Raw genomic sequence first — 25,647 nt, 5'->3', positions numbered from 1 at the left:
AAATACATTACTTTAAACGTAAAAGGTTAATCACTTTCAGGGATCAGGACTTCAGGAAGATTTTAGAACAGAACTAGGCTTGAATAAGTCTGCACCAAAAGGAGTAGATTTGTCTCTGTTCTATAGCACATCCTCATGACTCCAAAAAGAAGATCTAGTAACAAAGCAAGAACTTGAATCTATCTTTGTGATATAGTAATTGCAACAAAAAGTTTTGCTAGCACATACTGAAAAATTTATTAGGAATCTTGACACAACAATTAGTGGCTGTTCAGTGGCTACATCAGAGGTAGAATTAAACTATCCATTGAATGACTTTTACCTATCTACATGATATTAAATAAAAACCAGCTTTTCCAGAATAATATTAGAAAACATAATCTGATGTAAAATCTCCTGAATAGTTGGAGATTTCAGATGCCAAGTTCTTGATGGAAACAGCCTGTCTGAATCAAGCATGTTCCACCCACTAACATGGTTCTGATGACCCCTGAATGTGACCTCCTCCCAGTGGAAAGCAATTTAATGCTCTACTGCACATAGAACAGTATATATGAATAATAGGAAAAAAAAAAAAAAAAAAAGCCCAAACAGATTAATTACTGACAGGTACATTTGAATGTGACTGCTTCTTCATCACTTGTCTGTGGCCAGGCAAGATTGTTTCCCCTCAGTTACAAGACAGAGACCCATGGCAGGCTGCCTCTGCAAGCTCTCATTAGGCTAACCACCTCCATTGTCCATTAGAGGAAAAGTCTCACTGTTATTGAAGGAAATGTGACTGCAATGGAGGTGAAGTTTTGGCAGGAAATTCATCAGTGCATTACAAAGCTTTTTGCATTCTACAACTTTCACCAGGCTCCTTCCGCTCTTTTATCAGACAGCTCAAATACCTCAGGGTTGTGGTCATGGTAAAGGTCAAGAACATAACAGCAGGACTGTAAAAAAGATTTGTTCAGGGGGAGAAGCTGCCACACACTAGTTTATTGAGCACATGACAATGAAATGAGAGCTCACATCTCAAAACAATTATCTCAAAACAATTAGTTACCACTGAAAAAAAACATTAAGGACCTTAAATTGATTTAGAGCTTTTACATATTCTGTAATAAAACCTAATAGAACTAAGGAATATGAAAATATCTGTTATAACGTGAATATTGGAAAGCCTCATTTATGCTGGGAACAATTGTACACATGCATAAATAAGTAGTCTGTGTTAGGAAAAAAACCCATGTCAGTTGCAAACTATTAATTTAAAATGTTAATAATGTATTGCTTATACCAAGATCACTTAATTCATATACAAGTGTGTGTTTTACTAAAGACTAATTTACTTCAGCATGATGCTTAATTAAATAGGAACCTGAAAATGTGCACTTCCTTTAATAAAGAAATTTTCAATGTTACATTGGTTAAGTTTAAAGCTAAGAAGTTTGCTATGTCTTTAACTATTTGTCATCAGTGGCAGCAATAAGGTGAATTTGAATTACCTGTCACAATGCTCAGTAGTAGTCTTATCAGGTCAAAGAACAGGTTGGCTGTCTGATTAAAAAGCCATGATGCAAATTCCTGTTAAAACAAAAAAAAAACCAGAATCTTGAGTTCCTATTCTGTCAAATATTAATCTTAAAAAATATTCAGGGTGTGCAAGGAATAAAGGAATTTAACAAGAATGAAATAGTTTCTTTGTGCACATTCATTCATATGTGAATTTGACAATAGACCAAAGTGTCTATTGTCAGTATCTAGTTCCTATTATAATGCACACATCACATAAAAACATACTTGAAAGCAACTCACCCAGTAAAAATTGCTAGGCTCGAGCACCAATGGTTTTAGGTATATGTCTAGTTATATCAACATTTTTCATTCTCCAGATTTTATATTAAAACATATGATTCAAATGAGTGTCAACTGACCTTAGAAAGATAAATAGTTTTGATTTTTAGACTGCTTTTTATATGATTATTTTTTCCAAATAATCCTCACCCATATAGATACCTACCAAATATATTCCTGGATGAGATAAATAACATCACATTTAGAGACCTGGGATTCTTCTGATTTCCATTTTTAACATTTTTAAATTTGAAATATTTTCATAAGATATAAGAGAAACTGAATTAATTTATCTTGAAATTTATTAGCAAGAATTGATTTCTATTGCATTGTCTGCCAAATTTGTTACCTTAATTTTATATGTATATACTTCAATATCTGTGCAATTTAAATGGAACTCTTGGAAAACTTAAAAACAGTTTAAATAGAGTGACCATTACTGTTAGAATTTGCTGAAAAAATGCTTATCAACAAATTAGGTGCTTTAGACTCTACAGTCACTGATAGCACTATGCAGATAAATTAGGCCTATCTAGTTGTAAAACTTCTTACAAATGCATGATGCTTTCAGTGCATTTTATCTCATCTACAATATCTTACAAGATTTTCTTCACCTCTTTATTTTTTTATGTGGAGCTGATCCTTTCTGAGAAGTATTTGAATGAAGCAGATCTGTAATACAGGTTCAGAAATTCCTCAAAATGTATTTCAGATATTTCAATATTCAAAAATTAAAAAATTCATCATGTACATTGCTTACCCTTGAGTTTCATGAATCTGTTTTCACAGTCTACATTTTATGCTGAGTAGACAAAAAGGTGTTTAAAGGACAGATTATAAATGTTTGTGATTAGCATTTGTACATATACATACAGATATTTATATATTCATTTAAAAGATTTTATTCTGCCAAATATGTCATGTAACACATCTTTTTACATTGTATAGGCCAGGTCCTTAGTTTTATGTCAAGAAATATTTTGGGAGTATTCCACACTAAAAAAAGCAGGATACTTTCCTGCATATATAATATATTACATACATTTCTGTATCTATGAATAGCTCTACCTCTTTTTCTATCTATATTTTTGTAAGTAAAAACATCGGTATGCATGTACCTAATTTCAACAGGATGAGAAAAAAACAAGGGAATATTATTACTCTTATTTTACTGTCGTCATTACCATGGCTCTCCCTGGCACACAGTTTCCTCATCTGCAGTATTTGCACTCTTACCCCACTCACTGAAGGTATTATTATATGCTTTGGAGATGCTGATGCTGATCTCTTTGGACACCACTACATAATTATGTAGATCAAGCTAATGGGCCCTACCTAATCACTCTTACATGTGATCAGTGGAGAACAGATAGCATGCAGCATCACTGACACAAGAACTTGAATATTTACCCTTAAATCTTGGGTTACCAGAAAAGAAAACAATGGACAAGACACTTTTTTCAAAGGTAGTCAGCAAAAGGGAAACAATGCCAAGCAAAATACTGAGAATCAAGGAGGATTCTCTTGGAAAGGGCACAGAGGAGCAGAGAGAAGAGCTGGCATGGAACCTGATCCCCTGGCTACCTTCAGCATGAATGAAGGAGAACTGGACTTCACATCCTGAAGATAACAAGTTCTGATATCTTATATAAGTGATACTATGAATTATCCTTCTAATATACCCACCAAAAGAAAAAGTAAAATTTTAAACTTAACAAATGAAATGCCTGCAACTCTCATCAGTCCCAGTGAAGGGAAAATATACCTAAACCTGTAAAACTAAAAATGTATTACTTAATTTCTGTTTCAGCACTACTTTGTCACAGGGAAACCTTTGCAGTTTATAGATCAGTGTAATTTCAGGGACAGAAAGTGTTTATTTTATTAAAATAAACTAAAAAAAGCATAGTCAGAAGTATTTACAATATTGTGCTCTTGTGATTACTACTGAAAGTATGGCTAACTGTAATACATACTCTAGAAAAAGATTAATTCAAACTTTAAATTCAGTTAGGAAACATTATTCAGATCAAAATTAAGAGCTAAAGAATAAATCATCATTAAAGTGACAACAAATAATAAGATATAGTGAGGTAATTCTCCAGTGATTTTAACATGTCCAATACACTGCAATAAAAAATAAGCCTCAATTAGCTGAAGAACTACTATTTGTGGTGAAACTTCGACCCTATTTGAGGAAGCTTTAATACAATTTTCAGAATAAATTAAAGATGACAGAGTTGTAAAATACATAAGCTCTGACAATTTGTTAGAGGAGCAAAAATTTTTTATAATTGTCAAATCTTTACCTTTATTTGTGGCAATACCATCAATCCATAAAGATTTCATTTGGTATATTTACACATGAATAGTTCCTGTTATCAGAGTTATTTTACATTTTCTAGCATATGCTAAAGATTAATTTTGGATAAGGGTTGTAAGAAATATGTATAACAATATATAAAATGAGAAATCTAACTCTGATAAATTTAAAGTATTGTAGGAAGTCACACAACCCTCTGCCTAACAGGACTTCATTCCATACATAGGAATAAGTTTTTATCTTTTCCTAAAAATAAACCCACAATTTTATAATTGAGAAACAAGAATATCCCTGAAAATATAACTCTAAGGTTAAAAGGAACTGATCTAGATTCTGTGTTTTTGGAAAAGTATGGTAGTAAGAAGTATTTATTACTTACTTTGGGGGGGAAAAAAGCCAATGAACTGGATTAATTTTTTTTTCAGAGATAAATGTGGGAGATATGAAGAACATCATGTTCATAAACTGATAATCCATGGCTACCTGTTGGTGAACACTCTTTCTATGACATGTGGTATCCATCTGCAATAGGGAGTTAACACATGAAACTTTTCTTAATATCAGCTAAACAGCTGCTCTTATTTCAGTTTCCAAGGTCTGAATCTTATGGACAGCATACTAGAAGGTTGTGATAACAGATGAAATTAAAGCTTTTTGATGATATTACTCAAATGTTCTGTTGATGTGTCTCAGGGAACTAGAACAAAAACACAAATTTGTGTGCATTTATATGTAAGAAACACTCCTGTCCTCTGTCTTTCATACCCTTGTAAGTATCTTGTAAAATCTTGAAAGTGTTGAAAGAGGTCAGAAAGAGGTCTTGAAGGTGTGAAGAGGCATAACCAGATTTCTCATTCACGTGAGTTCTAATTTAAATTTAAAACATCTCAATTTCTATGTTCAAAAAGCAGATCAAGACATCAAAAAAAAAAAAAAGCAGCAAAGAGGTAAACTGCATAACTTTTATTCTCTCTCAGGCAATGTATTCTACTGTTACATTATAAGAAAGATATTTCATCTTCACATAAAGTTGTAAGGTCAGCTTATTGTCACATCACTTTATTCTTACACATCTGAATATGAGATTGGGAAGAATGACAGAAGAATAGCATTTCTCACCCAGGAAAGTAGATGAAATATGTCTTCCTCCCCTGATTTCATTGTTAGAATTTGAAAGATGTAGAGCAGAACAATGGACTGTCATTTTTATAAAAATCATTGTTCAAGGATAGATGGGTCTAATCAGTCTAAGCAAATTACACAAAACCGGATAGTTTTAAAAAGACAAGAGAAATTACTTTCTGAAGATCATAAAGTGTGTGATCAGGCTAAATGTACTTAACACAGTTCTTTCTTGAACTATCTGTAAAAAAAAATGCATCATCTGCTTTGGTGCAATGCTCTAACAATCAAATAACTAAAAATATTTTTCTTGACTATTTTAACGAATAAGAATTTTTTTAAAACATAAGAGAACTCCCCAATGTTTCACTAATATCACTGACCTCATATCTACTCACTCCAACATTCGTAATTATACAGTGATTGTATTAAACATTGTGCAAAATAGAGGTTAGATAGTGTCTCCCTTAAGATTTAAAACACAATTCTGGTTTTCACAAGTAGTGGGATGATTGCAAGTGAATTAGCAGGTCAAGGCAATGGAGACCCTATAGCTAAACTGTGTTACATGGCATTATAGTTAGCTTGGCCATCTGGACTAGGTGCAATCCGTGGCCAAGCTGCACAAGGTCCAGCAACTCTCTGGGCAGGGAATGGGACAAGTTCTGGCAGACAGAGCCAGAGCTGCTTCCCCAGCCAGGAGCAGGGCATCCAGCAGGCACTGTGGCATCCTGAGCCCCAGGACTGGGCAGCTCCATGGAGAGGGTGAGGATCTGACCTGGTGGGGGGAACCTGTGTCTCACAAAACCCTGGAGTAGCTTAATTCTCCCCAGATGGTGGACTCAGGCTGAGGGTGGGTCAGGACATCAGCCCACAGCTTGGACCAATATGAAACACGTTTTCTCACAACTATGGAAAAAACTACACTTGAACCTTTGGTAAGCCCAACAGAGAGAAGCTGGCAAAGACAGAAAGAAGAGAGGGAAAAATACAAAAAAATACCAAACTAAAGGGTTTCAGTATACAGTAGCCAAAGGAAAGGCAAGGACACGAATGACATCAAAGCAAGGAAAAAAATCTCTGTGAACAGCAAAGGAATGAGCTGTAAAACCAGATGACTGGTGACTGACAAATTAGTTTTGGCTTCATATAAAGCATTTCAAATACGATGATGTTTCTCAGTGGTTTGAAAGCTTTCTTTTTGTATGAGTGCTTTGTAAGCACTGATCTAAACTGCACAACCACAGTCTTTTGGATGTTCATGTCTGCACTACATGAGAAAACAGGATGTCCTGCTGGAGTGGGTTTTGGAGATAATTTTACTCTGAAAGCAATCTTGCTTTGACTTGGCAGTCAAAACCAAACACATTAAACAAGAAAGTTGAGAAGGGTTGTTTCAGAAGTGTGTTACAGCTCCAAACTAAAATGCTAATGAAGATTGATCTTCTGTCAACAAGAAAACAAAAACTAGTACTAGACAAACATTCTCATCAACATAACTTCTCCCTGCATTTCTGTTGTAGGGCTGTCCCTAGAGAAACTATGGACTCTGTTCCTCTTCTAAGAGCATGGAACTTCCATGCTGTATTCAAATAGTGGCAACAGATTCAATTCATGAAACTTGGAGAGCACAAACAAAGCATATTCAAAATCAGTAGACCTTAATGTCTTATCAGATACTATAAAACTAGATAATTTAAGTTCATAATAAGATGAGTGCAGAGGGACATAAATTATCTCAAATGCGTTAAAGAAGAAATAATTGATTAACCAGATAGGAAAGTTGCAAAACTGACACAAAAATTGCAGTAACTTTAAAATTAACTAACTTAATGAGATATATTTCCTACTCTTCCTACTCTCCACTTTTGCTACTATTCAGTTTTATGTCAGCAGCCTATTATTTATGAATTTTCTTTATGAGCAGCATACACAGTTCTATTGCCAGAGAAAATCATAAAGAAAAATTACTGTTTCTCTTTCCCTACCTTTTCTTTCCACTTTCTGTTAACAAAGCAAGAATCTACAAGGATAGCAATTTTTAAAAATACCAGTTAGTAAAACCAGAACCACAAAGCTATAAACCTAACACAGAGAACTACAGACAGTTTTTTAGTGATTCAGAATGAAAAAAGTCCACTTCTGTATGCTTTATATAATTTCAGAAAAATATGTAGCTAGCTGAATGTGAGACACTTTCCTTTTCCTGGAAAGAATTGGGCAGTTATCTACAAAAGTAGAGACATACCACTCCTTCACAGTAAATCAAATTTTCTGACCTCAACAAAAAGCAGATATATACATACTTATAGAAATTAGGAGAAATCTCAGAAATAATAAAGAGTGTGGCTTTTTGAATGTCATTCCCATAGTTCTTTCAGAGAAATTATATCTTGAAAATTCATACACAGAATATTTAAAGTTTTTGAGGTTACTTTATTTCAGTTTCTCTCTGAAAACTTTCTCTTCTGCTCCTCTGCCCAACAGTATACATGGGGAGAAAGTGGTTGAAACGGAAGATTGACAAAAAGAAAGAAAATTTTTAGACTTTAGTTTTTTAGTTTTTAGATTTTTCTGTGCTGAAATACCAACCTTGCATCTGGGAGAAGCTAAAAATACTCAGTGTGGAAAATTTCATGTATATATGTTTGTTTTGTGTTGTTTTCTGTCCTGTGAAAAGAAATAGAAGTCTCTCAAATCAGGTAACTAATCAGGATGCTGTTAGAGAGTTATAAACATTTTTCCTATAGGCTTGTCCCTCCTTGTATGTGAGGAAGAGAGATGAGAAGTTTGGAGATTGTAAAACACAGCCTTGTGAAGGATTGTGCTTGTGTCAGACCTTATTTTAATGTGAGGCTGGGCAGGGTGCTTGCACATTTTGCCCCTGCTAAGGTTGGGTTAACACAGTGCATGTCCCCCTACTCTGCCAGTGTAGGGATGGAATTAATCTGCTTTTTACACTTCAGGTGTGCATTTCAACCTTCTTGGCTACCTGCAGATATTTGGTTCACACAATGTATTTTTATTTTTGTTACAGAGATGGCTGCTTTTTAATTGAATTAAGCAATAATCAGCATTGCAATCTATGTACATTTGAAAAATATTTTGCAGTGAAAAGTGTTTTGAACATGTGAAATAATACACATGTGATTGCCTAAAAAGAGTTTTAGAAGACAAGAGAATCAGGTATGGTGTTGTGTATTTTCTAAACAGAAGCAAAAAGCAGAGCAGAGTGTTTTTTATCATTCTCTTGGTTATCCCTTATTATTTCTAATGATCCCCTCTTTTATAAGTTGTGGAGTCAAACAAATTTAATGTAATTAAAAAATGCAACGTTGGTTAAAGATGAATCCACAGGTGTCTTACTTCACCACCAACAGGTGTAAAAATCTATTTTTACTTGGAACACAATATTTATAACAAAGCTTGGTGTCCTGAAGGGAACAACACTAGTGCTATGTGCTTTCTGATTCATCTCTCAGGATCTTTAAAAAGTTTTATCATTGTAAATTTCAGTTAATTACTTCTTGACAAACTCTTTTTCTATTACTTAAATGAAGTAATAACAATATGCCTAGTTTATATGTCAGGAAAAGAGTTGTCCATACCATGGTAAAATTTGAAGTAAAATATGATTTTTCTCAATCTCAAAAATATTTTTTTTATTGCTTAGCTGCAAAATGCAGGGAATTTTTCTAACAGAGAGATCATATGCAGGAGTATGTATTACCTGTAAATTTGCAGGACTATCTTTTCTTTTCAGATTTCTATTAGGCAAAGAAGGATATAATTTTAAAAATTCTACTGAGCAAGTAATTTTAGCCAGTTGGAGGAGGGAAAGTGAAAAATGTCAATAATAATAATACTTGTGGAGATACCAAGAAAGATTGCAAGTTAAGAAAAAATGTTCACCTTTAAATATATTTGGAGACACTACAAACATTCTGATTTTAAGTATCTTACTTTGTCTATTAATAAACTGAACATCTGTCCTTTTATTGGAATTATTTTTAATTTTTAATTTACTTTTAATATTGAAAACACATCACTTAGATCACAAATAAATGAATAAAAATATAACATTTTTTCTGTTCTTCCCCAAAGCTGCCAGCAAATTGATAGATAGAAGCAAAACTAGTTACAAAAATTCAAGAAAAACAACTGCAGAGCAGGTGCTTTAAAATGACTTTATGGGATATTCACATTTTTGAGAATGACTTCTGCTTTCAAGTAAGGCAATGCCTGCTTTGCAGCCTGGGGTTAGCCACCACTTCAGACAGACCCTTGTGCTTAATGTTTCTCATTAATTAACTCCAGGCATACCCTGTGGGGATATTAGGTGCCTAGACTCTCATTAGTCAACAGAGTGAGGGTAGAGTGCTTGGTCTTCAAACTGCTTTGCAAAGGGGGTGCTCCTCTTCACAGGGCAAGATTATTGCCTGTCTACAGAGAACATCTGCTTTCTAACAGAGTATATGATTCCCAAAGGTCCAGCTTCTGAAGCCTAAAATAGAATTTAGCTTCCTCTATAATCCTGAAAATTGAGACAATGTAATATTTTCCTATTGAATTGGTTATACTCTTCAGCAACATCAAAAATCTTTTCACACTCATCAAATTCATTCTGCAAAGTAGTGTATACAGAAAAGATTTATGGACATCCAATCCCAGTCAAACTTACTAGTAGAGCTTCAGCCAATATACAGATACAATATACAGATTTGTCTATATTATATATAAACAATTTTTTAAAAAATACATATAAACAATTTTTCAAAATCCTCAAAATTATCTAAACAAGAATTACAGATATCAAGAGAAAATATGTGCAGATAATTCAGAGATGATGGCTGTATTTTTGTACACCAAAGGTGAATTTTCTTAAAAACTATGAATGTTCTAAACTACTCTAAGGTAGATGTTGTAAGTTTTATTTCTTTATAAGAAGCTTTTTGTATTCTGTATTCAAATTGCAGACTGAAGGGAAGAAATTCTTAAAACTCAAAGCTTACTGGACATGAAGAGAAAATAGCACATCTCACACAACCAGCTAGAATGATGTGGATTTATTTATGCACATAGACACAGATGATTAAATATAATTATCTATCTAGACATCAGCTTCACCTCACACAGTTCCAACATTTTAATTGGAATTAAGACACAGGAGACTGTGCCTTATTGATTCATTAACAACTGCATCAAGTGTACTGTCAAGCATAAGGCTAAAGTTTGCATACTTCTACCCTCCTGAGAGATTTATTATTAAATCACTTCTAAAAAAACTCAGTGTAGGTCATTATTACAATATGGTATAGAATTACTGCATATGTCCTAGAGAAATAACACATAACTTTGGAAATTCTTCCAGTTATTGAAAAAAATTCTCAGGGTGGAAGATGGCAAGTGATAGAAAGAGGTGACTGGACACTCAGAGACACGGAGCTGGCAGCCCTCACATTTTAACAGGCTTAGAGGATAAAAAAAACAGAGGCTCCTTTGTTTGGGGTTCTTTCTCAGAGCCACCAGCTCAGGCTTTTATTTTGTGTTTAGTTTTTGCACCAAGATTAAAGTATTTTAAGGATCAAAATGTCTAAGACTGCTACAGAAAGCTGGAGCCAAGCTGGTGAGAAAGCTGGTGTGACTGTGAGTGTGAGGGGCAGCATGTCCCATAGCTGTTTTTATGCATTGTTGTGTCCCCTCTGGCAGATTGTCAAAACCCTCATCCAATTCAGCTGCTGCTCCTGAGACCCCTCCTACCTCTGGCAGCTGACACCCCTGGGATGCCTGCGCCCCGAGTGGACCCTGGCTGCTGACACCAAATCAATCCACACTAACCTCACCAGTAGCTGGCACCAGTCTTTGCAGTACTCACTTGCACAGAACAGGTGAGATTACATGAAAAGAGAGGTAAGAAAGGATTTTAGAAGGTAGGAAAGATGATCAGATGCAGTGCTTGGTCAGACAGATGTACTGATAGGCAGTGATTTACATGGAATGGGAACTTTTTACATCCCTGATCCCTTTCCCTTAGATAGTCCCTTAAAAGCTTTGCCCCTAAAAATTCCCACATCCTCAAGTTCATCTTATTTTCCCTTTCTTATTAGTTGCAAAGACCACATGGCCTTCTCTAAAGTTCTGTCTGGGATTTTGTAAAGGTCTCCCAATAACTAAGTGTGGACTTTTGGACTCTGCCATTATCTCTGTCATTCCCTGCTATCTGTTTGTGTCTCCCTGTGTCCTTATTTAACACTGCCCCATTTACTTATTACTCCTTTTTGCATTAAAAAAGATTGTGATTGTTGCACTAGACCTCTCATTAGGGGTAGAAATGAGCCAAGACAGACTCTCATTCAACAACATGGAAAGGGTCACAGTTTATTCTCTTTTACAACTTTGCATTCCTGACTCTGACTACAGCAAGCTTTTACTACAGGGTCCAACTGTGTGACTATTTCCTGCTGGACTGTGGCTGCAATATTGGTTTGCAGACTCTGAACAGCTTTCACCAGCTCAGCTGTGACTGCAGGGACCAGCAGCAGCTCTGGCTCCATCAGACCCAGACTGACCTCACAGTAGCAACTCTCTTCCTTATTCCATTCTTCTTTTTATCTCTCTCGATATCTTTTTATCTTCTTCCTTAGGACTCCTCTACCTCCTCAAGGTCCTCTTCCTCCGGGTCATCTTCCTCCAAGAGTTCCCCTAACCAGCCAACTCACCCCTTTTATCACACTTATCGTTATTAGTCATAGCTGTGACCCATTAAGGGCAAGGCTATTCCTCTTCTTTGGTAATTCCAATAACTGTGGTTATCAGGGGAAAGGTCACCTGCAATCTCTTCTACACCTACAATGATTATCAGACAACCTCAACAAAGCAGATGCTTTCACCTATAACATAGTTTTTTTTTTATTGAATTGCAGGTTATCTATCTGCCATTTTGGCTTCCTCCTCTTACAATAATGCTCAACACAAAGCCACAAAAGGAAAATAAATTTTTGTTCAGCAGAGGAGACAGTTGCCCCTGTCTCTTCCCCATGACCATCCACCCAGTTATTATCCCTGTTTTACAACCTCTCCTCAGTTTGTTACTGCTTTCTCAGCACTCATACCAAACAGAGATATAGTCTGTTAGTATTTCAATTTATTATGCAAACACTGACATTTATCACTGGCTAACTTACTTGAGAAAAAAAAGAAGCATCATTTTTCTCTATTTCTATAGATATTTTCTTATATACAATTAACAAGCTAATGATGAGACTTAACAATTTCAGTTTTCTGCCTACAGTTCCTTTGTGCCTTTTTCTTCACGTGTCACAATGGGCTCACTTAATTGAGTCCTTCTTTATCTTGTCTCACCCAGACTTTGTACCACCTTTCTAAATCCATGCTTCTGCTTTAAATGTCCTTCATATTTCCTTGAAAAATCAGTCTGGAAACAATGCTTTTAATTACTCTATTTGAAAGAAAAAAATTAAAGTGCCTTTATGTTATACAATGTAAAAGCAACACAATGAATAATAGTAAATTAAAAACAAAATCACTGAACACTGTTTAATAAGGAGATAACTGTACATCTAACAGGAAAGTAATTTTGTATTAGGAATTGTAAAGTATCCCTGAGTAAGGCATGTTGAAATTCATACCTTAGGTTACTATACAATGATTTCTCTTGTTCCCATGCCCCAATTTCATATCTTTGTTTAGGAAGAGGTCCAGGACTTGCTTTGTTTTATTTCTACCATAAAAATGATACTTCAGCAGAACTGCCATGTTAAATCATTGCTGGGTCTGGGAGAAGGAAAGGACATTTATACATCTGCATCCTTTCTGTCATTTCCTACAATCTTGGTCTTATTCATCCTATCAGACCTCTGTTAATCAAACACAACATCCATCTGGATAGCATACTGAAATTCTCTTTCTATGGCATCCCAAGTATAAAAAAACAGGATACCTTGGGACAGCTTGTTGCAGAATAAAAATGGCAGCCAATATATATTCACTTAGCTCATGTAAGGGGAAATAATCATAAATCAGAAATAATAATGAATCCTGCAGCTGACTGTAGTTTTAGGGTCTTTCTTCTCTAATTGCTTCTCCAAAAAATGTCATAAATAGTATTTTTCTCCTTAGCATTAAAATTTTATGAACACAGAAAGGTTACAAAGCATTTGTTAACAAAAAAATTGAGGGAGTCAAATGTATTATTTTAGATATGTTTTAAGGAGCTTAAATTACTTCAGATATTCATGTTGGGCTAGGCACATGACATCCAGAGAAGATTTTTGTCCTTCATTAATAACTAATGGAGGTCAGAGCAGGAAAGGCATTTAAGATGTTGCTAGATATCTACATACAGTCATGGATATTGCATTCGATGTCCCATGGGTCAGAGGTTGTAGTCACACATGGGTGAGAGCACAAGTGTTCCTATAAAAATGGAGCTTAAGAAAAAAAATTAGAGTTTAATTAAAAAATTGGTTTGCATTTATTATTTTTTGAGGCAAAGGAGTAAAACTAAGGGAACACTCTGATCACTCTTATGAGCACAAATATTCCTTAGCATGCACAATTAAATATTCTTATCAATAAAACAGGTTACTCAAGTCACTGAATATACTATATTCAGCAGTACTGCAATCAATAATCATATCTAGAATTTACAGGTATTGCTTAAAATTTTGACAAAAATTTGAGTACTTAAGAGGCATAAAGATAAATTTAATGTGTAATTTTGTTAATATTTCTTGTTTCCCTGCTAGAATTATGCCAGCCATTATGTGATCAGCTACTCTAGCTTTCTAAATTAAATGTTGCACATTGTTTAAAATAAATAGTATAGAATTTTTATATGCCTCTTTTAATTTTTATAAACCCATTTCCAAATGAAAACTGTAAATCTCTCTCTGTTTTGTACCTTGAATATGTTTTTAAGTCAAAGTCAGGAGTCATTGTAATGCAAAACTCAGAATTGAGATTTTCATATTACAAAAGGCCTGTGTTTCTTAAAGCTTGCTTGACCTGACTCAAGTCAATACCAAGGAACTTCTAAAGACTATCCATTTTAATGTCAAGAAATGGCATCCTAGTATTCAGGACACTATAAAGTTATAGAATCAATATTCCATATTTTATTTGCATATTCAATCAAGAATTTAAATCTTAATCTTCTTAAGAACAATAGCTACTGTGTAATCTGATTAACTGCTATTTGTTTGTTGGGTTGTTAGGGGTTTTAAGTTTTCAATTTAAGGATTTGGAAAAACACTCTGATCTTTATTCCCAAATAATCTGTGAAAAAACCATCACAACAATGAAAGATGCAGTAAAAATCCATTTGGCTAATCCTTCCACAATCCTGGCATTGTTAATAAAATCCATCAATTGCTTGTCTAAGATACCAGCTGGGTAATAATAATAAAAGAAGTTCAACATTTTGTTACAGTGCTCTAGTACCAGAACAGCATAATGGTTCTTGCTAGTCATGAAAGAAAAGATGAAACACTAGAATAAAGGAAATCCATACATTGCATTTCTATTTTCTAATTTTCCAATTAGGAGATTAATTTATATATATATGTGTGTGTGTGTGTATGTGTATGTGTGTATTTAATGTAAATGCACAACCATGTTGAATAAGTTCAATCTGCATACTTACTTTATAAGTAAGACGAGGTTATTTTAAAGAACACAACTTACAGTTTCCATTTCACCTGTTGTGACACTTCACATAACACTTTGAAGAGATACAGAAAAATAACGTATTTTCACACATATGTCAGCAGAACTTAAATGGTTGGCATTGATATTTTTATTCAGGTTTTCTCTTTTGTCAGAATTATTCAATATTATTCAATAGGGATAAAAGGGTCAGGTTATATTAGAATTAATTTTTTTTCTCTCCTCACGCAAAATAGTCTAAGTCTCTTAATATTTCTCTGTATCCTTTGTCATATATCCTAGTCAGAAACTGCGTTTCTTAAGAATTTGACACACTAAGGTTTTTTAAGTTGGATATAAGTGGTGAAAGCATAAGAAACACTTCAAAATGTAAACATTTGTGTAAGAATTTTATTAAATCTTAGGAATATGAGAGTTACTGTATTCTACATCACCTCAGAAATCTTATCAATTGTTTGGAGTTTTATCTGGAGAGGGGTAAATCAATGTAAGATGACTGTGGCATAGTTGCTAATACCTGCACTGCAGCTGCAGCACAGTTTTGAGGTAGAAATGTCAATGGGGTTTATGTACATATGCAGATATGTATGTGCATGTATACATATCTGCAGATATATTGCTATACACATATATGTTTCAATGAAGACATATAGAAACATATATAGGGTTTTTTTGTATTTTATGAGTATTGAAGTCTTTGGGTTTTTTGTTGTGTGGGTTGTGGGGTTTTTTTGGAGGGGAGTTGTGTTGTTTTGGAGTTTTAAAAATATTTTTAATTGGCTTATTTTCATTTTTAAATAAGATAAAATTTTGTACGTAGGGATATAGAGCTCCATTTAGTGACTTCGATGAGTTTGTCAGACTTACTGGGTGATAGAATGAAAAAAAGTATCTGAAGAATTTTTTTATGAAATGCAAGAGATGCTGCTGGGATAACCAGTCATGGTTAGGACAATGTCACTGTTATAAGGAAAATTCTTGATAAAGACTTGGTCTTCACTTTCTGTTCTCACAGCTTACTGAATGGATGCCAATAAGACTAGGGACCAGCAAAGTGGGAGCCAATACTCTAATCTTAATAGTGCCATAATTTGGAAATATAGGCAGAGGATTTATGCTGTTTCTATTTTTCTTGTAAGTGCATCTGATTGACCCCAAAATATATGGTTATCAGGTACCTAATGGTCACCAGAGACTTGACAACCTAAATTGCTTAGGTCTAATGAAGATAAATAGCATTCCAGACACAGATACATACTACATACTGAAGGGAAAATGACACAGATGTTGTTGCTAGGCAACTCATCAACTTATCACCCCATGTAAGACATACATTTCCTATGATTTTCCTATATATGTATCCAGAAAAAGATTGGGATGGAGGGCAAAGGGGACACACACTAGCATCCTCTTACACTGAATTACTAATGCAAATTTACATATCAGGAAAAAATCTATGTTCACTAACTAATTTTACTATGTTCCTAATATAAAACATTCATTTTTTTTATAGCTTTTGAATATAAAACAAGGTAAGAAAGCACAGTCACTGCTGGTCAGTTTTAAAAAGTTACACTGTAAATTTTTAATTGAGTAATGATTTATGTTGGTAGGAATTTTCTTGATACAGTGCCAATGATTTTCTGTAATTGTATGAAATTGTATTTTTCCCAGTTCAAACAGTAAGAATAAAGAATTCAGCTTTATCACTCTTTATTCTGTATGCAAACCAATTTATGACAGGTTTTTGTTTCCTGTTTTATCCTTTTTCTCCTCTTTAGAATAGGTATTTGATTGTTCTCGTTACACAGAGGTTTTCTAAGTGCTATGCAAGTACTGCTTAAGCTTCATAATTGAGATTTATTTCTAAGAAAGCAAAATTGAATTACCATTAAGAGAAGTGTATAGAGCTTAATGATATTCTAGTAATGCTCAGAAACCCATCCTGTAACAATCATTTCTCTAAGAACCTGCTCTCTTAGATTTTCTTGGTTGTGCTACAACATCACCGATTAATGCAGACTCCAAGCAGAATGAAGATTGTTTACAGTGAAAGCAAATGCCATTTTGCATTCCATTCCACTTTGGTTCTTTGTTTTAGAAAGCACATTAATGTACTTTGTTCCTGCATTTTCACATAGCTACTTGGTGACAAGAATAAAGCTATAGAGAGACATCAGACACTTACTATAGTATAACAAATACAGTGAATTCAAAATTAGTTCAGCAGTGTACTTGGTACAGAAATGTATGTTCTTTGATACTGGCCCTGACTGTCTTCTAGACAGTCTTCTGTGGCAGTTATAATAAATATTCAGCATGCTTAAGATGCATGAGAAATGTTTCTTAATTTTACACAGCCCAGACTCAGATTTTCAGTTTTCCTCACAGCTGTACTTTCAAGAACCTTAAAACTGAAATTGAGATTAAGTATTCAAATAATAATTTTTTTATTCCTTTTTACATTCATTGCTTGTCATCACTTAGGCCACTGAATAATTAAAAACTTTATAACCACTTTAAAAATATAATACTACTCAAAGTTTGACCTAATGCTGGATCCAACACTGGATAAGAAGACTATGTAGAACCTCCTAGAACTTTAGTCCCTAGGCTATACAATATAATATGGCTCTCTAGAATTGCTATTTTTTTTCCATTTTTAATATGATAAATATAGGGTTCATTATGCTTTTCTATGATTTTTTTTCTCTGTTGCATCTGGCTTGAAACTGTGTTTAGTAATGCACTATAACTTTCTATGCTACATTTTACTCCAATGTGATGCTGCATAATGCCCTACAACATGCCTTAAATTTTGGTCAGTGCTGTAGTGGTCACATAGATAGACTGAATTACCATTGTAGGCCCCTTCCATCTGGAATTATTCAAATAACACAGATATTGCATTGAAACTCCATGAAAAGTTTATCCACTAAAGCCTTAGATTCTGCATGAGAGCTAAAGGAATATTGGGAAAACGTGGCATATCATATTGACTCTCCTAAGCTGCAAACTGTATGTATTTCTTTCCTTTCTCTGCAACTTTTAAATGGAATTTTTACTTCTCTGCTTAGGAGTTATCCAGGGCTCAAAATGGAAATGTTATTTAATTTTTTTTTTTTTATTGTCTGATTTCATTTTTCTGTAAAATATATATCGGCTTTGGAGACTAAACTCAGATTGTGCCATGTATAGAGTGTCTGTCACAAATAGGATTCAGGGGGTCAGTTTTTTTTCTTTGCAAGTGTATTTCAGAGAGATAAGGCAATGGATGTCGAGTTGGTTCCCCCATGTCAGTGAAGGCAGGAAATTTATGCCTCTTTGTGGAAGAGGGTCTTTTTGATCCAGTTATACACATTGGAAAGAAGTATGTTTGATAGGATTCTCTGTTGCCTTTTGCTGAGGAGAACATAAGGAGTACTTAGTGCTTTTCCGATATCTCAGTTTTCAAACCTAAGACTGTGTCTCAATGTAGCAGAAATGCAAGGTGGGAAAAGCTGAAGAGGAAAGAGGTTCACACACTTTTGTCCAGCAAAGATTACTTTCAACTGTAAACAAAAGTCCCATCATCCTGGACTTAAGCATATTTTGTATTAAGTAGTCACTGGATACAATGCAAAAAAAAGAAATCCTACAAGGAATTCCTTTTTCTCAGGCATATTCAGTGATACCCATTCAAATATTCCTTAGCATTTTGATTTTATCCTTATAACATATGCTGATGAAATTTTTGAAAATTTCACACAGTGGGGTGCAGACTTCATCATATGATAATCTTTTATTTCTAATGTGCTTTTATAATCAATGAGATATTTAAAGTTAAAATTCACACTGTTATTACTGCAACCTAACTGGGTACCACTAGGATGAAAGATCAGGGGTTTTGAATTATGCTTTATTACAAGTAATTTAAGAATCTACCAATAGCTCTATCTGCTTTCTTTTACTAGCTAACTTAACAATAAAATAGGAATTAAGAAGAGATACTTGGAGTGATTTAAATATCGTTTTCATGCTTAATTAAATATTTCAATGAAGTTCAGGTATTAGAGGAATATTCAAATATATTTATGCTTTCAATATTGACACAAACTATAAGACATAAAAACAATGGAATTTATACACTGAAGAATGACATAGAACAAAGAATGCAGAAAAACTGAAACTTCTTTAAATTTAGAACTAGGCTTTGTGGTTTTAGATGGATTTCAGTTGAACCTTCAGAAAAAGCTTATTCTTTCTTCATCAAGAAATAGCAAGAGGAATTGTACATAATTAAGATATTTTTAACATTTTTAATGCTGAGGCAAGTAGGTGACATAGTTATGTTAAACAATGCAATAGTACTATGGAGAAAAGACTTTGTGAAAAACTGCTTTATTTCTGTGTCCATATATGATAATAGCCCTCTGGAAGCTACAGCCTTACAGACAACAAAAGATTTGGCACACATAAATTCATAACAAGGTAGATGCATAGTCAAAAGAAAATATTTCATAAATACTATGTTTAATTTATGGTATTGGTACTGGTAGTGAAGCAATGCAATTAATATTTAAATTTTTTTTTAATATTTTTCTTTTGTCTTCTGCCTAACATGTAATTTGCTAAAAGTTATCTTATTAAATTAGCTATAAAGATTTAAAAAATATATATATCATCAATATGTAAATTATATTACTACCACTATTATTAATTCTTTAATTTTTTTTTCAGTTAAAATATCAGGTGTTTATCAGAGATTATCAAGAAAATAATATGGTTGGTATCATACAGAGGCTTGGACAGGCATATAAATAGTTTTATAATAATTTTTAATAAAATAAGTTTTAGTACCTCTGTAAGATCTTAACAGATATTTAGCCACTGAAGCTTTTAATGTTATTTGCAAATTCTAAAGCAAATTTAAGACTTGGGGTTTTTTATTCTTGTATATAGTTGAAAAGTTTATTATACACTCTTTACTCTTTCCCCTTTCTGTAAACATACCCTCTCATTCCCATTCAATGAAATCACACATTTTCTCTTTAAGTCTTCCAAGAAAACATTAAAGTGAAAAAATCTCTTGGACTGTACTTTAAGAGGGATCAATGTTTCTGACAGAGGAAGATATGCCTCCTAAATATGCTGTTTTAATGCTCCAAAACAGTCCAACTGAAACTGCAAGAAAATAAAATACTTTCTAACACAGTTTCACAGTTGCAATTGCAATTGCCTAATTATTCACAAAAAATTAATTTTAGAGGAAGATACATGAACCAATTAGGACCCAAAAGCAGCTAAACCATTCCATGAATTTTACTGAAAAGGAAATTGAAATCAACAAGTAAGAAAATAACTTATTATTCAGTTGCAACCAAAGATAAGTATATGCCAGTGTCACTAACACTGCAATACACAGTGACCTCTAAATTATTCAGCACGTTTGAAGAATGATTTTTGAGGCTGGAGAGAAAGCATTGGTCTGACAATACATATCCTAAGTTCAAATACTTGAAACTACCTTCCTTTTATTAGATTTTCCTTGTTTGTTTGTATGTTTGTTTGTTTTAATTGGAAGAGAAGGCTTAATCTCAAGTTAGTCATAAAACTTCTACTTGAAAAGAATTTTATCTTCCTTCTCTATTCCTTTGCTATTTCTTAATGAGAGCTACATGTCCTTGACATTATATGAGCTGCCTAGTTGTAGGATTCAGAGACATCACTTCCAGCACAAGACCCAGTCTTCAACAATTACTAGGGAATAAAACATCTGGAGAATCTTCTGCTGGATTATTTGTGGGAAGATCTATATTGCCAAGGGAATGTTTGGAACCTGATGATCTGCAATAAGACTAAAATAAGCAAGCTAAATATCCTTTTGGTTTATTCAATATTTCTCTGCCTGTGTTAATAGAATTTGATTTCCCCTCATCAAGGCTTATCCTTCACTGAGGCATGCTGTACAGGTAAATTCTACAGTTTGTACCTGTATAATGTAAAAACAATTTATTTGGCATCTATTATTGAAAACCACCATGCAATTGTCCATGTTTGCCTTTAAATTGCTCCAGGGTTAAGGTTTCCCACTTTGTTTAGGGCATGAAAATCTGTGTTGTCTGACAGATTGCCAGTAAGCATGCTTAGACACATTAGAACTCTTCATTCTGCCCAGTAATCACAGATTCTTGAGCATGGAAAACCCAGGAATTTTCTTTTCCTCCATTCAGTAGCCACTGAACACATAATGTTTCCTTCAATTGGCTGGACTAGGCATGATTTCTGCTGAGACTCCAACCTTTTTCACTGTAGGCTCATTCATATTTAAAGAATAATGAGAATGAATTTTGTCTGTCACTGAGAAATCCTATATATACAATTAATAAACTGGCCACTAATTATAATTGAAATTTTCAGCCATAGGATATATTGCAGAATCAAGAATAATCTGAAATATATCGTTTATGTAATTGCAATAACCATGTTAAACTCATTACAACATTTCACAGTATCTATTCCAGCTTTAATAAACCTTAAAATTGTTTTGCTCCATGTTTTTAATGCTTGAATTTAAAGTATTATTTGATGGCAATACATTATGCAAATACTGTTCTGCAATATATATTACAACTTTGTGTCTGTCTAAATTTGACAATGTTACTTCTTCCAAAAGACAATTCATCATTCTGACATTTCATAAGACATTAACAATTCAAAAACTACTCTATGTCTCACAAGTAAAATGCATGCTCGACTGATGGCTTTGCAAGAGATGCAAAGGTCTATTCTTCACTGTGATGTTAACAAGAAAAAGAAAAAAAGGTTATGTCATCAGTAACTAATTGAATCAGCCACAAAAATTACTCTTACAGCTATTGTAAAAATAGCACCTTAAGAATTCTGTAAAATTCTACTTGGTTTATGAATAATACTTTTTCTATTATATTTTATGTCTGATTTTATATAGCATTCCAAACCTCATTTGTTTGTAGTTCTCTGACCTTTCTTTTATTCATTTTAACCTGAATGTATTCAATTCTGTCATATTTTGTAAATACAGTATAGCAAAACAAGTTACAAGAAAATAAAACACAAGTAATTACACTAGAAGCAAAATTTTTGTTGTCCTTAAATCAATTTTTATGTACTTACCTAGTGTTATACCAGTTTAGATCATATACACATTTGAGAAATATGTAAATCACATGATAGTGTCCATATAAAACCTGTTTTTTCAACTCATCTCTGCAGAGCCTGCTTTTATCCCTTTCCCTCTTGCAGGGCTCTCAATCAGCTCTGCAAACCCATGGGCTAGAATCCAACTCTAGCAGGCCTGATGCTGTAAAAATTGCCCCATGATCAAAGAAACCAAAATTCCACTGATGGCACCAGCCCTAAAGTCACTTACAGATATCATGGGTTTTCCTGTTCCTTTCATCTTTCATCCCTGCTGCCAAACTGAGCAGAACATCACCTGCACTCCTGTGCCAGTCAGCACAGAGCCTTGAAGTCCATTTTAATTTTCCTGGTACCCTTCATGTCAATCTCATCGCTGCCAACCTGGACAACCAGCAGTGGGTGATTATCAGAGGGATGAATCAGTTCAGGGAGTATCCTGGTAGGATCTCATACCCCAAGAGGGTGAGGGCTGCTTGATCAGCTCCTTTAAATCACTTCCAAATGACCCCCTGCTCACCTGCATGGCTGGCAAGAGGGTGGATATGAAATAATTTTCATAAATATATAAGAGCACTAGCAGTTTCCAATGGAATCAAGCCATTTTCAATGATGAATGAAAAAACAGTTGGAAAAATTTCTGCATTCAAATAGTGGGAAATTATATGATAGCTAAAGGTGATTTTGAGAAGGAGTAACTGCAACTCTTAGAAATGTTTTAATAATGAAGACCCACCACCACAACAATAGTAACAGGTGGTATATATGGCATAAAAACTCTGAAGAGGTGTGGGTTTGATAATTTAGAGCAAATATGTACTAACAAAACTTATTATGTAGCCTTCTTTTAAATTTTAAATTTTATAATTATTGTCTATGGAGGACAAGTATAAAGATGGTGGACAATGTAAAATATATTTGATATGTAAAATTAGAGTTGATCTTATCAACATAAAGGGCATTTAATTTAGTTACTGTGTTCAAAGGATGTCCTTACTGACAGGCAAAAAATACACATTTGTATATATTGCTCCTTCTGTTGTTTTTCTAATTATTCAACAAAAAGGAAGATAATAATGCATGACTAATAATTGTTCAAGGCAATAATGACATCTGCTGAGAATCCAGTTGCAGTGTCTCAGAATTTTAGGATTCCTGAACAATCTTTTAATTGCAAATTTTTATTGTTTTTACTAACTAAAGCTCATTCTGTACTAAAGAAATTATTTATGGACCTAACTGCTAATGCATGAAGCTACATCTTTTTTCATTTACTTCAGTGAGTAATAGATGTTTGTGCTTTGGGTTTTGGCATTGTATAGAAATATTAGCAGAGATGTTGACTTCCACAAATCATATCTATTCAGCTTTAGCTAAAGAATAAACAGTAGTATGTCTACTGCAAAAACTCCATCCAGAGCTCTGTTTATATGGATTTTTTGGTAAGTAATCTATAAACTAACTTCAATAGAAGTATAATCACATATCCACCAAAATTTCTCATTGTTTTCCAATCTTTTATTCACAAGTTTTTATTGCTTGAAAATATGAAATCATAATTAAAATTGGATATTTAATGCACCTTTCCCCTGTTCCTTATATCAGTTATCAAACATAAATGCAGTGCATAGAGAGAATTCTGAAGAATATCATCATGTTAACAGCAGAATCTGGAAAATTCATCCCTTCTAAGTTTCCTGAACTTTGTTGCGTTGCTAGGATTTTTTTTAAGTTGATTTTTTCTCAGACTCCAACATACCAGCCTGAAATAAGTTTTGAAGAAAATTTAGCTCTGTAACATTGCAGCTTGGGTATCATCAAAACCACTGACAACTTCAGATCATTTTCTTCAGATAGTTTTCTTGGAGTCAATTTTATTTTTTTCCAAAGGGCTTCAAGAGCAACAATTATTGAACTGGAAAATCAGGAGGAAAATGTGAGATCAGACAGGAGAATGTATAAGATGTGAAATACAAAATATTTTCTATGGTGGAAGAGAAAACTGAAGCCAGGTTTTTCCCCATGCTAGCTCACTAAATTTTAAGGAAGATGACAAAGGTTTTAACAGTAATGATTGCACTTCTAGCCATTTTTCTGTTTTTCATTTCCTCTATCATTTTACTTTGGATATTCCACTAAACCTAGAGGAAGACAGGGAAAATAAAACTAGATATATTCACTCTTTTAATCAAAAGCAAACTTTTCCACTCTCTCTTTTTTTAGATAAACTCAAGAGAGGAGTTAAAAAATAATATAAACAATGTAAAAGTTAAACTAAAATAAAATGCTGAAACATACTTTTTGTATTATTTAAACAAAATTTATTCCACTCTTACACACATTAAAATACAAATTTATAATCTGAGTGCATATACGTACTTTCACCCTGTTTTAAACTCAGATTCTGTAAAGAATCATGTCTCTTTTGCATCACATTTCTGTCTGTAAGCCCTATAAAAATGCTGACTTCAGTTTCCCATAATTTACTTTGAATGGGTAATTTACAAAGAAAAAGTGTTCTTGGGATACATAAAATCTGTTGATAGTGCACTTAAAGTATTATAGGTCCCATGTCATATTTCTTAAGAAAAAAAAAAAACAAACAAAAAACAACAACAACAACAACAACAACAACAACAAAGCCAAAACAACCTTCTAGAATTTGTTTCTCAGAAGTCACCAATAGAGATAGCACCTTTCATGGATGTATGGCAACACAGAGTTTTTTTAAAAAATAATATCTTCAAGTGAAAGCAGATGCATCAAATAAATAAATTACTGGTGTTTCCTAGAAATACAATGTGTTGAGAAACCCATTAGTTTACTGTGAAAAAGAATCCTCCATATAGTATGATAACCACAGTGATTTTGATGATGTATTCCTATAATATATTTTAGATGTTTCTTATAAACTATTTTAGGTTCAGCTTGGCCAATATACTAGGAAGACTAGAAAACAGCAGACCAAAAAAACCCACAATTTAATTAAATTGTCTGGATCTGACATATTTAGTGCATACTGAATAAAAGTATTTGAAAACTGAGTCTATGGTCTCTCAAGAACCACCAAAAGCCACTTTTTTCATTTAATCTTCTTCATTTAGTTCAGATATTTTTTGTTTCCTGTTCTGTAATATGCTCTTCATTTTCAGAAGTTTTAAAGAAAACATATAGGAGAATAGAAACAAAACCAGATTAATATAAACTAGCACTTTCTCCTATTACAGCTAATAAGAGATGCTTATTGTGCTTAAGTGTATAGAATCACCTGTCATCTATAAATGCACTCATTGACTACCACTGCATCATTGATAATTTATTTATGGCACAATGTCTGTGACAATCCACTTCTCACTGAAGACATGAGAATTAGATGGTTACTTTTTTTATCATCAAAACAGGTCTTTTTTGGTCTTCCAACTAAAGAAAATCCATTCCAAAGTTTTTCATGCCTCTTAACAATGAAGGTCCTTTATTAAAGCATTCCAGTCTTCTAATACTCCAAAATGAAAAAC

The 25,647-nt window shown here is 33.6% G+C and overlaps 1 protein-coding gene across 1 annotated transcript in view; it reads right to left on the bottom strand.

Annotated features, from left to right (window-relative positions):
• The window catches only part of MGAT4C (MGAT4 family member C), a 302,954-nt gene that overhangs the window by 159,917 nt on the left and 117,390 nt on the right, over positions 1–25,647 (bottom strand). The window contains exon 3 of the mRNA XM_056515977.1: positions 1,494–1,572. The gene's annotated coding sequence lies outside the window, so the exon portion shown is untranslated. The remainder of the gene's footprint in view (positions 1–1,493; positions 1,573–25,647) is intronic.

Source organism: Oenanthe melanoleuca, chromosome 1A (assembly GCF_029582105.1).
Source record: "Oenanthe melanoleuca isolate GR-GAL-2019-014 chromosome 1A, OMel1.0, whole genome shotgun sequence".
Taxonomy (NCBI): Eukaryota; Metazoa; Chordata; class Aves; order Passeriformes; family Muscicapidae; genus Oenanthe; species Oenanthe melanoleuca.
Note: the sequence above shows the minus strand (reverse complement) of the source record. Positions and strands in the feature narration are given on the sequence as shown.